This window comes from Saimiri boliviensis, chromosome 21 (genome assembly GCF_048565385.1).
Source record: "Saimiri boliviensis isolate mSaiBol1 chromosome 21, mSaiBol1.pri, whole genome shotgun sequence".
Classification (NCBI taxonomy): domain Eukaryota; kingdom Metazoa; phylum Chordata; class Mammalia; order Primates; family Cebidae; genus Saimiri; species Saimiri boliviensis.
In genome coordinates this window covers 1,714,054-1,731,625 of record NC_133469.1, presented here as the reverse complement: position 1 = coordinate 1,731,625, position 17,572 = coordinate 1,714,054, and the positions used below count along the sequence as shown (strand labels likewise).

Genomic DNA, 17,572 nt, shown 5'->3' with positions numbered 1-17,572 from the left:
CCCCGTCTCTACTAAAAATACAAAAAATTAGCTGGGCATGGTGGCGCGCGCCTGTAGTCCCAGCTACTCAGGAGGCTGAGGCAGGAGAATTGCCTGAACCCAGGAGGCGGAGGTTGCGGTGAGCCTAGATCACGCCATTGCACTCCAGCCTGGGTAACAAGAGCGAAACTCTGTCTCAAAAAAAAAAAAAAAAAAAAAAAAGGCTGGGCTGAGGCCAGGTGTGGTGGCTCATACCTGTAATCCCAACACTTTGGGAGGCTGAGGTGGGCAGATGACTTGAGGCCAGGAGTTTGGGACCAGCCTGGCCAATATGGTGAAACCCCATCTCTACCAAAAATACAAAAGTTAGCCGGTCTTGGTGGTGGGTACCTGTAATCCCAGTTATTCAGGAGGCTGAGGCAGGAGAATTGAACCCAGGAGGTGGAGGTTGCAGTAAGTGGGGTGAGGGAGACCCCATTTATCTCTGCCATGAGACCACATCCTCCTCCTGGAGCCCACGCTGGGGCTGGGAACCAGGGAGCCTTTATCCACCTTCTGGCCCTAAAATTCCTCATTGGATGAAGCTCTTGAGCAGTCTCGGGGTAAGCGCTGGAATGTGGCCATAGGCCCTTTGTGAGGCATGGGTGGGATTGAGGGTTTGCACCCAGCTACCTCGGAGGGTGTCTGTGTTACGGATTGGGAGGAAGGCTCCAGAGGGAGCCCGCAGAGCCACGAGAGGTCACCTGTGCCAGGAGGCCACATCACAAAGTCCAGAGGCAGTGGAGGCCCACGTGACATCCCTCGGCGGCCAGCATGGTCCACGGGAAAGTGCCTACCACGTGCTACCTCACCCAGCCCTCTAACGTGGGTATCGTGACTGTCATTTTGCCAAAGAGGAAATGGGTGCCCAGAGAGGGCAGGTGTGTTTTCAGAGTCACACAGCTGCGTCTAGGGCATCTCCAGCTCCTGCCATCCATAACAGTGGCAGTGGCTCAGTCGTGAGCCCAGAACCACATGCACCCTGGCCCTGTGGTCCTCTTCTGTCCTCTGTCTGCCCTGGCCCCTCTGTGCACAGAGCACCTCTGTCTCCCTGCAGTCTCTGAGCATCTCAAGGACAAGGTCAGATTGTAGATTAGCACCTTTCACAGGCTGCAGGATTTTACGTTTCACAAAGCACTCCCTCTCCATCTTCTGCACAGAACTCTGCAAGGCAGATGTGAGCCCGGGTGACCCAGGAGGACTCTGAGGCCCTGAGAAGCTGGAGGACTTGCCCAAAGCCCACAGCTTGTAGGAGGCAGGGCCACTGGCCAGGTCTCCCTGGCCAAGCCTGGGCATATGTTGTGTTCCACCCTCCCTTAGACAAACCCAAGAAGGGCCAACTTGCCCATGGGGAAATGCAGGCAGAGCCACGAGACAACCGCTCCTTCCACACAGTCAGACGCAAGCCATGGTCAGGTCCATTCCATCAGGGAAAGTGCTGTTAGAAGCCAGGAGACTGACTGTAATGGGGGTATCCAGGCAGAGTGTAGCCCTGGGGGAATAAGTTCCCTAGCTCGCCCTGCTGCTAGCAGCCATGCCCATTGCCTGGCCCAGCCTCCTGGCTGCTCTGAGAGGTCTGGCCCTGGCTCTGCAGGCACTGGAGCCAGCGGAGGCATCTGGATCCCATAAGCTTGTCATGAGCTGGTTTGAGCAGAGCGGTCTCAACAGCCCCAGAGAGTCCCCTCGCCCCCAGCTGCACGGATGCAGCTCCCATCTGTCCCCAGCCCGCCGCAGTTCCCGGGGTGGAGAGTGTGTCCTCAGGGAGCGTTGTCTAGAGGCCATGGGCTGGATGGGGATCTCAGGCTGACCAGTGGATGCGGCCCGAAGCCCCCTGCACTGCCCTTGCTGCTCTATTTTGCCCGTAAGCGCCTCCCCCATCAGACCATGAGCTACTCAAGGACAAGAACTGTGTCTGCAGCCAGGTGCAGTGGCTCACACCTGTAATCCCAGAACTTTGGGAGGCCGAGGCAGGCAGATCACCTGAGGTCAGGAGTTCGAGACCAGCCCGACCAACATGGAGAAACCTCATCTCTACTAAAAATACAAAATTAGCCAGGGGTGGCAGCACATGCCTGTAATTCCAGCTAGTCGGGAGGCTGAGAATCACTTGAACCCGGGAGGTGGAGGTTGCAGTGAGCCGAGATCGCGCCATTGCACTCCAGCCTGGGCAACAAGAGCAAAACTCTGTCTCAAAAAACAAAAACAAAAACAAAAAAAAAAACTGTGTCTGATTTATCTGTGAGCTACCAGCATCGCCCTCCCTGGGACCTGGTGCAGAGAAAGTGTCAGGTGACTGCTAAATGAATGAGTGAAGGGTTGAATGAATGAAGCATTGTCTCCATGGATCAGCCAGGGTCCAGTTAGTAAAAAAGGAACCTGACGAGTTTTTTAACTATGAATTATTTAATGTATAGAGAGTTGGTTAAAGAGGCATTGGCAAAGCCATAAGGAGAACCCTGAAGGCCGCAGAGATGGCCACCTCCAAGAAGCAGCTACCACACCAGAGAGTGGGTGGATTGCTTGAGCCCAGGAGTTTGAGACCAGCCTGGGCAACATAGGGAGATCCGTTTATACTAGAAATAAAAAAATTTGGCCAGGCATGGCGGCCTGTGCCTGTAGACAACTATTCACTGGAGTTGGTTTTGCTTGACTAAGATTTTGTCATGAGGAAGTTTCCCACTGCTTTTAAAATACTGAATTGCTAAAGGCAAAGAAGGCGCAGGAGATGCTCACCTTCTCCTGAAATTGGAGGAACTTTAGGTTTGGGATTTGTGGTTTTTAAGCACAATTAGTGTTGACACACATTTGCTGGGTGGGTTTCAAGTTCAGACACTGATTTTGTCATAGTGGTCTCTAACTGGTAAGGTTCGGCTCTGTGTCCCCACCAGATCACACCTTGCATTGTAATAATCCCCACATGGCAAGGGCGGGACCAGGTGGAAGTAATAGGATTATGAGACTGGTTTCTCCCATGATGTTTTCGTGATAATGGGTGAGTCTCCTCCACTTCTTTTTTTGTTTTTGAGCCGGAGTCTAGCTCTGACCCAGCCGGAGTCAGGCTGGAGTGCAGTGGCGCGATCTCGGCTCACTGCAACCTCCACCTCCCAGGTTCAATTGATTCTCCTGCCTCAGCCTCCCAAGTAGCTGGGAAAACAGGCATCTACCACCATGCCTACCTAATTTTTTGTATTTTTAGTAGAGACAGGGTTTCATCATGTTGGCCAGACTGGTTTCAAACTCCTGACCTCAAGTGATCCACCCACCTTGCCCTCCCAAAGTGCTAGGACTGTAGGCATGAGCCACTGCACCTGGCCTCTTTTTTTTTTTTTTTTTTGAAATGGAGTCTTGCAGGCTGGGCGTGGTGGCTCAAGCCTGTAATCCCAGCACTTTGGGAGGCCGAGGCGGGTGGATCACGAGGTCAAGAGATCGAGACCATCCTGGTCAACATGGTGAAACCCCGTCTCTACTAAAAATACAAAACAACTAGCTGGGCATAGTGGCGCGTGCCTGTAATCCCAGCTACTTAGGAGGTTGAGGCTGAGGCAGGAGAATTGCCTGAACCCAGGAGGCGGAGGTTGCGGTGAGCCGAGATCGCACCATTGCACTCCAGCCTGGGTAACAAGAGCGAAACTCCGTCTCAAAAAAAAAAAAGAAAAAATAATAAAAAAAAAAGAAAAAGAAAAAGAAAAAGAAAATGAAATGGAGTCTTGCTCTGTTGCCCAGGCTGGAGTGTAGCGGTGTGATCTCAGCTCACTGCAGCCTCTGCCTCTCAGGTTCCAGCGATTCTCCTGGCTCAGCCTCCCAAGTTGCTGGGACTGCAGACGTGTGCCACCATGCCTAGCTAATTTTTATATTTTTAGTAGAGATGAGGTTTCACCTTGTTGGCCAGGATGGTCTTGATCTGCCCACCTCGGCCTCCTGGAGTGCTAGGATTACAGGCGTGAGCCACCGCGCCCAGCCCATTTCTCTTTTTTTCTTTCTTTCTCTTTTTTTCTCTTTTTTCTTTTGAGAGACTCGAGCAAGACTTTGAGGTCTTTCTCTGTCACCAGGCTGGAGTGCGGTGGCACAAACATGGCTCATTGCAACCTCAACCTCCCGGCCTCAAGCCATCCTCCCACTTCAGCCTCCCGAGTGGCTGGGACCAGGCACAGGCCATCATGTCCAGCTAATTTTTGTATTTTTTTGTAGAGACGGGGTTTCACCATGTTGTGTAAACTGGTTTTGAACTCCTGGGCTCAAGCAATCTGCCTGCCTCAGCCTCCGAAAGTGTCGTGATTACAGGTGTGAGCCACGTTGCCTGGCCCCCTCCTCCATTTCTGCCCCTGCCTCCAGCCTCTCCAGGGTGTGGGCTGGAGCCCCACCCACTCCTGCCCCAGAAACCCCACTCCACTTCAGTTCTGCTACTGTAACCTCCAACCTCTGCACCCCATATCCTGTTTCCTGTCCCCGGGAAGTCCCCCACCCACCCAACAGGCCTCAGAGCCAAACCACCCAAGTATTTCTTCAACAGGAAACAACATCCCAGCCACACTGGGAAAACAAGGCTTAAAAAAAAAATTAGAGTCAATAAAAATCCCCAAATGACTCTGTGATATTTTGACAGAAAGGGGAAAAAACAGAATTTCACAAACCGAATTTTGGCATTGCAGAGTGGTCATTGACACCCCCAACTTCGCAGAGACAGAAAGGAAAATTTGCAAAGAGCTTCTTTTTTTTTTTTTTTTTTTTTTTTTTTTGAGACGGAGTTTCGCTCTTGTTACCCAGGCTGGAGTGCAATGGCGCGGTCTCGGCTCACTGCAACCTCCGCCTCCTGGGTTCAGGCAATTCTCCTGCCTCAGCCTCCTGAGTGGGTGGGATTACAGGCACGCGCCACCATGCCCAGCTAATTTTTTTTTTAGTATTTTTAGTAGAGACGGGGTTTCACTATGTTGATCAGGACGGTCTTGATCTCTCGACCTCGTGATCCACCCGCCTCGGCCTCCCAAAGTGCTGGGATTACAGGCTTGAGCCACCGCGCCCGGCCTTTTTTTTTTTTTTTTGAGACGGAGTTTCGCTCTTGTTACCCAGGCTGGAGTGCAATGGCGCGATCTCAGCTCACCGCAACCTCCGCCTCTCGGGTTCAGGCAATTCTCCTGCCTCAGCCTCCTGAGTAGCTGGGATTACAGGCACGTGCCACCACGCCCAGCTAATGTTTTGTATTTTTAGTAGAGACGGGGTTTCACCATGTTGACCAGGATGGTCTCGATCTCTTGACCTCGTGATCCACCCGCCTCGGCCTCCCAAAGTGCTGGGATTACAGGCTTGAGCCACCGCGCCCAGCCTGCAAAGAGCTTCTTACGTTCTTATTTTCCATAAATGCAGTCCATCTCCTATTTCCATTACAGAAGGTCAGAACTGAGGTAGATGGAAAAGAGTTCACATGAAAAAAATGAAGGAGAGAAAAGATCAGGCTGGGTGTGATGGTTCACGCCTGTAATCCCAACACTTTGGGAGGCCAAGAAAGGCAGATTAATTGACCCCAAGAGTTCAAGACCAGGCTGGGTAACATGGCAAAAACCCATCTACAAAAAATACAGAGCCGGGCATGGTGGCTCAAGCAGGCTGGAGCCTGGCTACGGAGCAAGACCTTGTCTCTGAAAACAGAAAAAAACCCACCTCCATTGTGGCATATGGCAGAGGAGTGGTGCCGGCTCGGAACTAGGCATGTCTGCTAGAGACTTCCTCTGGGAAAATGCAAGTCATTTTATGGCATGACTTCCCAGAACGCACCATGCCGAAGCATGAAAAATGTCACACTGTTTTATTTGGAGCTCACTAGCATCGTGGACACAATGCCACTTTGTTATTAATGCGGAAACCACATCCCAAGACAAAAATGTAACGTTTTTTTGGACTTTGCTGCTGGCTCAGAGTCAAACTGGTCAGGTTTGACTCTGGGCCCTCTTTCAAGAGCTGTGTGGCTGCAGGCAGGTTGCAGCCTGCTGTTCCTCAGTTCCCTCATCTGTAAAATGGGTTTAACAATTGCTTCCGCCTCATATGACTGCATGTGGGTGGTCGGTAGTGGTGGCTCAAGCCTGTAATTCCAGCACTTTGGGAGGCCAAGGCGGGCTGATCATCTGAGGTCAGGAGTTTGAGACCAGCCTGGCCAACATGGTGAAACCCCATCTCTACTAAAAATACAAAAAATTAGCCAAGTGTGGTGGCACATGCCTGTGATCCCAGCTACTTGGGAGGCTGAGGCAGGAGAATCACTTGAACCTGGGAAGCGGAGGTTGCAGTGAGCCGAGATCATGCCGTGTGGCACTCCAGCCTGGTCAATAGAGCAAGACTCCGCCTCAAAAAAAGAAAAAAGAGATTGTACGTGGAAGCATCCGGCACAGCACAGGCACAATGGAACGGCTCGATGAACACCATCACTGCTGTTACTCCTCCGTCCCCTGAGCCGCTGGTCCCATCTGTGAATCTCAGCTTCCTTATCTGCATGATGCGGGGTGTGATAACTAATCTCCAATGATGGTTTCAAACAGTTCTTCCCCTGTCTGCACGCACATACCGCTCCCATCAAGATGTATGTGGAGGCCAAAGCCACTCTGTCTCAGATGCTAACCTGCCATGTTGACTTCTGATTGTCTGTTTTTGTAGACGGAGTTTCGCTCTTGTTGCCCAGGCTGGAGTGCGATGGCACGATCTCGGCTCACTGCAACCTCCACTTTCCGTTTCAAGTGATTCTCCTGACTCAGCCTCCGGAGTAGCTGAGATTACAGGCTCCTACCACCGTGCCCAGCCAATTTTCGTATTTTTGGTAAAAATGGGGTTTCATCGTGTTGGCCAGGCTGGTCTCCAACTCCTGACCTTGTGATCTACCCACCTCAGCCTCCCAAAGTGCTGGGATTACAGGTGTGAGGCACCGCGCCCTGCTGCCTTCGGATTAACCTCAGTTCCAGGACTACTTTATCTACTGTTAAAAGCATATACCTCTAGCCCTGGCAACATAGCAAGACCCTATCTTCACAATAAATAAATAATTAAATAAAAATTAGCTGGGCATGGTGCATGTACCTGTAGTTTCAGGTATTCAGGAGACTGAGGCAGGAGGATTGCCTGAGCCCAGGAGCTTGAGTTTTCAGTGATCTATGATTCATTCCATCATTGCCCTCTAGCCTGAGCTACAGAGTGAGACCTTATTATTTATTTTTATTTTTTTTGAGACAGAGTCTTGCTCTTATCGCCCAGGCTGTAGTGCAATGGCAGGATCTCGGCTCACTACAACCTCTGCCTCCCGGATTCCAGCAATTCTCCTCCCTCAGCCTCCCAAGTAGCTGGGATTACAGGTGCCCACCACCATGCCTGGCTAATTTTTACGTTTTTTTTAAAAAATTTTTTTTTATTTTTATTTTTTTTGAGACAGAGTTTCGCTCTTGTTACCCAGGCTGGAGTGCAATGGCGCGATCTCGGCTCACCGCAACCTCCGCCTCCTGGGCTCAGGCAATTCTCCTGCCTCAGCCTCCTGAGTAGCTGGGATTACAGGCACACGCCACCATGCCCAGCTAGTTTTTTGTATTTTTAGTAGAGACGGGGTTTCACCATGTTGACCAGGATGGTCTCGATCTATTGACTTCGTGATCCACCCGCCTCGGCCTCCCAAAGTGCTGGGATTACAGGCTTGAGCCACCGCGCCCGGCTAATTTTTACGTTTTTAGTAAAGACGGGATCGCACCATGTTGGCCAGGCTGGTCTCGAACGCATGATCTTGTGACCCACCTGCCTCAGCCTCCCAAAGTGCTGGGATTATAGACGTGAGTCACCATGCCAGGCCTTTTTTTTTTTTTTTTTTTTTTTAGTTGAGCTCTGTCGCACAGGCTAGAGTGCAGTGTCTTGTTCTCAGCTCACTGCAACCTCTGGCTCCTGGGTACAGTGGTACAGCAGCAGAAGTGGGGATGTGATATTCGGGGCGTGACCTTTAAGAGAGCAGAAAATTACCACTTCCTTTCTTGGAAGCCAAATGCCATGCTGTGATGAAGCCCGATTGAAATCACCTCTACAAAGCCTATGACAGCCGGATAAGTCTAGCGAGGCCGACTCCATCCTGCTTCCAGCCTCACGGGCTGGCTGTCCTTGTGCATTCCTGGGCGTAGGCCAAGCTAGCCGTGGGAGGAATTTAGTTTATAGTTTGCTTTTTCTTTTTCAACTTTTCTTTTACGTTCAGAGGGCGCATGCGCGGGTTTGTTATGTGGGTGAATTGCCAGCGGCTGGGGTTTAGTATAAAGATGTTTTCATCACCCAGGTGGCAAGCAGTCACTGACAGGCAGCTTTTCGGTCCTCACCCGCGTCCACCCTCCACCCTCAAGGCGGCTCTGCCATCCGTTGTTCCGCTGTTTGTGTCCAGTTTAATTTTTCATTACTTGTTTGAGATGGAGTTTCGCTTTTTTTGGCTCAGGCTGGAGTGCAGTTATCTCGGCTCACCACAACCTCTGCCTCCGGGTTCAAGTGATTCTCCTGCCTCAGTCTCCTGAGTAGCTGCGATTACAGGCAGGTGCCATCATGCCTGGTTAATTTTGTGTATTTTTAGTAGAGACAGGGTTTTCTTCATGTTGGTCAGACTGGTCTCAAACTCCTGACCTCAGGCGATTCACCCACCTCAGCCTCCCAAAGTGCGGGGATTACAGGTGTGAGCCGCCACACCCAGCCATCATCATTATTGTTGTCTTTTTTTTTTAGGTGGAGCCTTGCTTTGTCGCCCAGACTGGACTACAGTGGTACAATCTTGGCTCACTGCAATCTCTGCCTCCCAGATTCAAGCACTTCTTCTGCCTCAACCTCCCCAGAAGCTGGTATTACAGGTAGGTACCACCATACTTGGCTAATAGTTTTTTTTTTTTTTTTTTTTTTTTTAATTTTTAGTAAAGAAAGGGTTTGGCCATGTTGGCCAGGCTGGTCTCAAACTCCTGACCTCAGGTGATCTGCCTGCCTTGGCCTCCCAAAGTGCAGGGATTATAGGTGTGAGCCACTGTGCCCAATGGCGTTAATTAAACTTTCTTTTTCTTTTTTTTCTTTTTTCTTTTGTGAGACGGAGTCTCACTCTGTCGCTCAGGCTAGAGTGCAGTGGCACGATCCCGGCTCACTGCAACCTCCACCTCCCAGGTTCAAGCAATTCTCCTGCCTCAGCCTCCCATGTAGCTGGGACTACAGGCATGTGCCACCAGGCTTGGCTAATTTTTTTGTATTTTTAGTAGGGACGGGGTTTCACCATGTTGGACAGGCTGGTCTCAAACTCCTGACCTCATGATCCGCCTGTTTTGGCCTCCCAAAGTGCTGGGATTACAGGCATGAGCCACGGCGCCCCACCAATAACACTTTTTTTTTTACTGCAATAATGCTGTCTGGGTGAATTGGTTTATCTGTGCAGCAGGCAAGACAAACCTATCAGGCAATTTCACAAGCAGCTGTGCAGATAGGGCCACACGGAGGGTAACAGTAACTCCCAGCCACCCAGCAGTCTCAGCTCAGCTCCCAGCCATGACAATGAGCTATCTTGGAAATGTACTCAAGGGATCCCAACTGGGATTTTTGTGCTGAGCCCACGAAATTATAATATCGTGGCCAAGTGTGGTGGCTCACGCCTGTAATCCCAGCACTTTGAGAGGCTGAGGTGGGAGGATAAATCGAGCCTGAGTTCGAGACTAGCCTGGGCCACACAGCAAGACACCTCTACATTTTTTTTAAAAATCGCAATACTGTAAGCCAATGTATGACTGTTGTTTTAGACTACTGAATTTTGAGGTGGTTTGTTATGCAGTGATCAATGATCAGAAGACAGTGTAGGATGGCGCAGAAACAGAAAATACAGATGGCTTTGCTTTGGGGACCAGAAAGTCAGAGGACCTGTGTGAAACTGTTAGTGAAATCTCAAAGAACAGTGGGGACGTTGCTTTTTGTTTTTTTGAGATGGAGTTTCACTCTTGCCACCCAGGCTGGAGTGTAATGTCGTGATCTTGGCTCACTGCTTACTTGCCACCACACCCAGCTAATTTTTTTGTATTTTTACTAGAGACAGGGCTTCAGCATGTTGGCCAGGCTGGTGACTTCAGGTGATCCACCTGCCTTGGCATCCCAACGTGCTGGGATTACAGGCATGAGCCACCAGGTCTGGCCCCATAGAGAGTGTTTTAAATTTTTTGTCCTGTTTTGTTTTTGAGACAGAGTCTTACTCTGTCACCCAGGCTGGAGTGCAGTGGCACTATCTCGGCTCACTGCAACCTCCACCTCCCTGGTTCAAGTGATTCTTCTGCCTCAGCCCCTGGAGTAGCTGGGACTACAGGTGCATTCCACCATGCCTGGCTAATTTTTTTTGTATTTTTGGTAGAGACGGGGTTTCACCATGTTGGTCAGGCTGGTCTTGAACTCTTGGAGTTCATGCCACTGAACTCCAGCCTGGGTGACACAGTGAAACTTGTCTCAAAAAAAAAGAGGGTGAGGTGCCCTCTGGTTCCATGGTGCATGTGATTGGCTTGTTTGTATAATTCCATGGGTTGGCAGGGAACAGAAATCAGCTACCCAGGAGAAGCAGGAATTGTACCTGGTCCACTTGATAAGGAGGGTAGCTTGGCTGGAGTACGTTATGCTGAAATGTTGAAAATGCCAGCTATTTTCTTTCAGCTGCTTATGATAAAATACAAGAGTATAGGCCAGGCGTGGTGGCTCACGCCTGTAATCCAAGCACTTTGGAGGCCAAGGTGGGCGGATTACCTGAGGTCGGGAGTTCAAGACCAGCCTGACCAACACGACAAAACTCTGTCTTTATTTAAAAAAATAAATAAATAGGCCGGGCGCGGTGGCTCAAACCTGTAATCCCAGCACTTTGGGAGGCCGAGGCGGGTGGATCACAAGGTCAAGAGATCGAGACCATCCTGGTCAACATGGTGAAACCCCGTCTCTACTAAAAATACAAAAAATTAGCTGGGCATGGTGGCGTGTGCCTGTAATCCCAGCTACTCAGGAGGCTGAGGCAGGAGAATTGCCTGAACCCAGGAGACGGAGGTTGCGGTGAGCCGACATCGCGCCATTGCACTCCAGCCTGGGTAACAAGAGCGAAACTCCGTCTCAAAAAAAAACACAAAAAACAACAACAAAAAAAAACCCTGTAATCCCAGCACTTTGGGAGGCTGAGGCGGGTGGATCACGAGGTCAAGAGATCGAGACCATCCTGGTCAACATGGTGAAACCCCGTCTCTACTAAAAATACAAAAAATTAGCTGGGCATGGTGGCGTGTGCCTGTAATCCCAGCTACTCAGGAGGCTGAGGCAGGAGAATTGCTTGAACCCAGGAGGCGGAGGTTGCGGTGAGCCAAGATCGTGCCATTGCACTCCAGCCTGTGTAACAATAGTGAAACTCCGTCTCAAAAAAAAAATAAAATAAATAAAATAAATAAATAAATAAATAAATAAATAAAAAGACTATAATGACTGAAAAAGGAACTATTCAGGTTTCAGGTAGAATTAAGAGGGCAAAAAAGGAGCCAGGATTTGCTGGCTTCAAACATGTAAACTATCATGTAATTTTGTTTTTTTGAAACAGGTTCCAGCTCTGTCACCTAGGCTGGAGTGCAGTGGAACAATATTGGCTCAGCGTAACCTCTGCCTCCCCAGCTGAAACCATCCTCCCGCTTCAGCCTCCTGAGTAGCTGGGACTACAGGTGCCTACTACCATGCCTGGCCAGTTTTTGTGTTTTTGATAGAGACAGGGTTTGACCCTGTTGCCCAGGCTGGTCTCCAGCTTCTGGGTTCAAGCGATCCTCCTGCCTGCCTCCCAAAATGCTAGAATTAGAGGCATGAGCCACCCCCGCCAACCTAATTTCAGGGTTCCCCCCCCCCTTTTTTTTTAGATAAAGTTTTACTCTTGTCCCCCAGGCTGGAGTACAGTGGCACAATCTCAGCCCACTGCAACCTCCGCCTCCTGGGTTCGAGCAATTCTCCTGTCTCAGCCTCCTGAGTAGCTGGGATTACAGGCACCCGCCACCACACCTGGCTAATTTTTGTATTTTTGTTAGAGATGAGGATTCACCATGTTGGCCAGGCTGGTCTCGAACTCCTGACCTCAACTAATCCAGCTGCCTCAGTCTCCCAAAGTGCTGGGATTACAGGCTTGAGCCACTGCACCCGGCCCTAATTTCATTTTTTAAACAATGAGGTATTGCTTCTTGGCCTTTTGGCTAAGATCAAGCATAAACAATGAGGTTTCTTTTTCTTTCTTTTTCTTTTTCTTCTTTTTTTTTTTTTTTTAAAGAGACGGGGTTTCACTATGTTGGTCAAGCTGGTGTTGAACTCCTGATCTCATGATCCGCCCACTTTGGCCTCCCAAAGTGCTGGGATTACAGGCGTGAGCCACCTCACCCCAGCCAGTTTCTTTTATGATAAACTTAGCCTCACAGTAAAAGATGTAAAAAAACAGGGCCGGGTGCAGTGGCTCAAGCCTGTAATCCCAGCACTTTGGGAGGCCGAGGCGGGTGGATCACGAGGTCAACAGATCGAGACCGTCCTGGTCAACATGGTGAAATCCCGTCTCTACTAAAAATACAAAAAATCAGCTGGGCATGGTGGCGCGTGCCTGTAATCCCAGTCACTCAGGAGGCTGAGGCAGGAGAATTGCCTGAACCCAGGAGGCGGAGGTTGCGGTGAGCCGAGATCGCGCCATCGCACTCCAGCCTGGGAAACAAGAGCGAAGCTCCGTCTCAAAAAAAAAAAAAAAAAAAAAAAAGATGTTAAAAAACAGCCTGGCCTGGTGGCTCACGCCTGTAATCCCAGCACTTTGGGAGGCTGAGGCGGGTGGATCACAAGGTCAAGAGATCAAGACCATCCTGGCCAACATGGTGAAACCCCGTCTCTACTAAAAATACAAAAATCAGCTGGGCATGGTGGCACGTGCCTGTAATCCCAGCTACTCAGGAGGCTGAGGCAGGAGAATTGCTTGAACCCAGGAGGCGGAGGTTGCAGTGAGCCGAGATCACACCACTGCCCTCCAGCCTGGCGCCTGGCGACAGAGTGAGACTCTGTCTCAAACAAACAAACAAACAAAAAACCCAAACCATCTTGGCAGTCTTTGCGCCTAGGACAGAACTTGGCATGGTGCTTATCCACATTGACATCTGAACAAATGCAGTCTGAGGCTTGTTCTTCCTCTAGTTCTCAAGTTCCTGCCTGCAAACGGACAACAGTCTGTTACCTCGAAGAGAGCAAGAACAGAGCAAGTGACCCCAGCAAGGAGCAGGGCATCTGGGATGACTGAAAGCCACTGGGAAAGTACTTTCCAGACAGTTACTTTTTTTCTTACAGTCCCCCGACCATCAGCCATAGATTGCTCCCTGGAGGACGTGGTCTAGGATGCCAAGTGAGGGATGGTCCCGGCTGGGTGCTGTGATCTTCCCCCAGGTGTCAAGGAGCTGGCAGGAAATGGTCAGGCCAATTCAGGCTGCCCCATGAGACAACCAGGCTCAGAAAAGTAGTCACACAGCCAAGATTTGAACTGCGGTCTCTCTGAGGATAAAGTCATGCTCTGTCAACCACACCAGGGGGTTTCAAGCTTCCTCCCAAAGCCCTTGCCCTGTGAATAACCAAGAGACCCATAAAAGCACCAGCTCTCAGATGAGGATAAAAATATGTGCCATCATTTGCATGTCACAATGCAAAAGCTGCAGCGCTCACTTGCTTCTCTAAGCAGCACGCTGTGCAGATGCCCTCAGCCCCAGTCTCACCAGAGCAGCTGTGCTGACCCCCACTCTAAGGTCACTTTTGCAGTGTCTTTCTTTCTTTCTTTCTTTCTTTTTTTGAGATGTAGTTTTGCTCTTGTTGCCCAGGCTGGAGTGCAATGGCACAATCTTGGCTCACTGCAACCTCCACCCCCTGGGTTCAAGTGATTCTCCTGCCTCAGCCTCCCAAGTAGCTGGGATTACAGGCACCTACCACCACGTCTGGCTAACTTTTTTGGTATTTTTAGTAGAGATGGGGTTTCACCATGTTGGCCAGGCTGGTCTTGAACTCCAGACTTCAGCTGATCTACCCGCCTCAGCCTCCCAGAGTGCTGGGATTACAGGCGTGAGCAACTGTGCCCGGTCCTGCCTTTCATTTCTCCTTCCTTCCTTCCTCCCTCCCTCCCTCCCTCCTTCCTTTCTTCCTTCCTTTCTTTTTTGAGTTGGAGTTTCGCTCTTGTTGTCCAGGCTGAGTGCAATGCTACCATCTTGGCTCACCATAACCTCCACCTCCCAGGTTCAAGTGATTCTCCTGCCTCAGTCTCCCTAGTAGCTGGGATTACAGGCACCTGCCACCGCGCCTGGTTAATTTTGTATTTTTAGTAGAGATGGAGTTTCCCTATGTTGGTCAGGCTGGTCTCAAACTCCTGATCTCAGGTGATCCTCCTGCCTTGGCTTCCCAAAGTGCTGGGATTACAGGCATGAGCTACCGCGCCCGGCCCTTGTTTCTTTACTATTATTTGATAACTGGATGGATAGCTTTAATTACAAAATTGTAAGATAGGAAAGGCCATCATTAAGCCCAGTTTACAGATGAGAAAACTTGAGGATTGGGGGCATTAAAAAAGGTTGCCACGAATGGAGTAGGTATAATGATTGCCATTTTACAGACAAGTAGACTGAGGCTCAGTTAAGTCATTTAAGTCACCAGCTCAAGGTCAGTATCAGTGTTACAGCCAGGCCCAGGTCCCTCTGGCCTCAGTAACAGCCTTGTCTTTGAACTCTGAACTAATGGGGCAGTGTTTCACAGAAGACACAGATGGCCTCAGTGACAGGAAGGGCCAGGAGGACAGGCGGCTTGAGATAGCTGAGGTCTTGCAGCGGCTTGGGCCTCACTGAATCAACCTGGGCCTCACCTCCTGGGTCCCCACCTACGAAGATTCTACAGGAAGTCACCTGGAAAACATTGCCTCAACCCAGTTTGTGCTCCGGAAACCCTTCCTCCCACCCACTGGTCTCAGCACTTGGGGTTGGCCCCATGGCTGATGGGGATTTAAACCCGTAAATCGGCCGGGCGCGGTGGCTCAAGCCTGTAATCCCAGCACTTTGGGAGGCCGAGGCGGGTGGATCACGAGGTCGAGAGATCGAGACCATCCCGGTCAACATAGTGAAACCCCGTCTCTACTAAAAATACAAAAAATTAGCTGGGCATGGTGGCGCGTGCCTGTAATCCCAGCTGCTCAGGAGGCTGAGGCAGGAGAATTGCCTGAACCCAGGAGGCGGAGGTTGCGGTGAGCCGAGATCGCGCCATTGCACTCCAGCCTGGGTAACAAGAGCGAAACTCTGTCTCAAAAAAAAAAAAACCCGTAAATCCCCAGCACCCCTTCCTCACGGGACAGTCTCAGAACAGCCCCAGCTCCTGGTTGGATTACAGGCACCTAGCACTGTGCCTGAAATCAGCACTTACTTTGGCTTTTGGGTACTCTTTACCTGGAACTTTCTCATGAAATAGGAATGATACCCCGGGGAAACTATTAAAAGTTTGTAATTGGCTAGACCCAGTGGCTCATGCCTGTAATCCCAGCACTTTGAGAGGCCGAGGCAGGTGGATCACCTGAGGTCAGGAGTTGGAGACCAGCCTGATCAACATGGAGAAACCCCATCTCTACAAAAAATAAATAAAAGTTTGTAATTATAGAAGGAGAGGAGCTCCTGTCTTGATTGATTGATTGACTGATTTTGAGGTGGAGTTTCACTGTTACTCAGGCTGGAGTGCAGTGGTGCAATCTCGGTTCACTGCAACCTTTGCCTCCTGGGTTCAAGCGATTCTGGTGCCTCAGCCTCCTGAATAGCTGGGATTACAGGCAGGTGCCACCGCGTTCAGGCTAATTTTGCGTTCTTAGTAGAGACGGGATTTCACCATGTTGGTCGGGCTGGTCTCGAACTACTGACCTCAAGTGATCTGCCCGCCTCAGCCTCCCGCAGTGCTGGGATTACAGGCGTGAGCCACTGCGCCCGGCTCTTTCTTGATTTTTTTTTTTTTTTTTTTTTTTTTTTGAGACGGAGTTTCGCTCTTGTTATCCAGGCTGGAGTGCAATGGCTCGATCTCGGCTCACCGCAACTTCCGCCTCCTGGGTTCAGGCAATTCTCCTGCCTCAGCCTCCTAAGTAGCTGGGATTACAGGCACGCGCCACCATGCCCAGCTAATTTTTTGTATTTTTAGTAGAGACGGGGTTTCACCATGTTGACCAGGTTGGTCTCGATCTCTCGACCTTCTGATCCACCCGCCTCAGCCTCCCAAAGTGCTGGGATTACAGGCGTGAGCCACCGCGCCCGTCTTGATTTTTAATGAAAGGACGCAGAGTCTGTCTTGAAGGAGGACGTGAAAAGGAATGAAAGAAACTTCCAGAGCGTGCCGCCTTCTTTGTGACAGGCCCTGTCCTCGGCAGGACCAGCGCGGCCTCGCTGAGCGCCTGAGCGAGGACCGCTTTTGCCCCGGACGCCCTGGCGTCCCCGCTGCCCCCTCGGCCTGCGTTCGGGGGCTTCGCATCGCCCCCGCCCCCACCCTGGGCGCTGGGGTCCCGGAGGACCAGCTGGGGCTCCGCGGGGCGTTCAGGGGCTTCGCATCGCCCCTGCCCCCACCCCCACCCTGGGCGCTGGAGTCCCGGAGGACCAGCTGGGGGCTCCGCGGGGCGTTCGGGGGCTTCGCATCGCCCCCGCCCCCACCCTGGGCGCTGGAGTCCCGGAGGACCAGCTGGGGGCTCCGCGGGGCGTTCGGGGGCTTCGCATCGCCCCCGCCCCCACCCTGGGCGCTGGAGTCCCGGAGGACCAGCTGGGGGCTCCGCGGGGCGTTCGGGGGCTTCGCATCGCCCCCGCCCCCACCCTGGGCGCTGGAGTCCCGGAGGACCAGCTGGGGGCTCCGCGGGGCGTTCGGGGGCTTCGCATCGCCCCCGCCCCCACCCTGGGCGCTGGAGTCCCGGAGGACCAGCTGGGGCTCCGCGGGGCGTTCGGGGGCTTCGCATCGTCCCCGCCCCCACCCTGGGCGCTGAAGTCCCGGAGGACCAGCTGGGGCTCCGCGGGGCGTTCGGGGGTTTCACATCGCCCCTGCCCCCACCCTGGGCGCTGGGGTCCCGGAGGACCAGCTGGGGGCTCCGCGGGGCGTAACCACGTGCAGGAACCGGGAGGGCGCCGCCCAGCGTCCCGCGAGGCTCCGACCGGGCCCCGGAGCGCGGGCGTACCAGGTAGGGCTCCCACCGCCCCGGCCCTCCGCGCCCCGCGAGCATCCCCCGTCCCCGCCCGCCGCCTCCCGGGCGTCCCCGGCAGCACCCCCTCCCCACCGTCCGCTCGGGGCTCGGGGCTCGGGGCGCAGACGCGGAGGAGCCCGAACACCCCAGAGCTCGGAGGCGAAGGCGCGCACCCCTCCCGCGGCGCGGGGACCTGAGGTGGGCACGGGCAGGGTCGGGAGTGGGCAGGGGCGGCGGGATCGGGGGCCCGGCTGGCGCGGAGCGGCGACAGAACCCCGGTCGCAGCGGGCGGGAGCGGAGATTCGGGACCCAGCCCGGGGGACCCGCGCCCCGGAGCCCGGAGCCTTT

General features: G+C 52.3%; 1 protein-coding gene across 1 annotated transcript in view; it reads left to right on the top strand.

Moving 5' to 3' along the window:
• Window positions 1–8,727: 8,727 nt before the first annotated feature.
• The window catches only part of CYB5R3 (cytochrome b5 reductase 3), a 49,922-nt gene continuing 41,077 nt past the window's right edge, over window positions 8,728–17,572 (top strand). The window contains exon 1 of the mRNA XM_074391063.1: window positions 8,728–8,858. The gene's annotated coding sequence lies outside the window, so the exon portion shown is untranslated. The remainder of the gene's footprint in view (window positions 8,859–17,572) is intronic.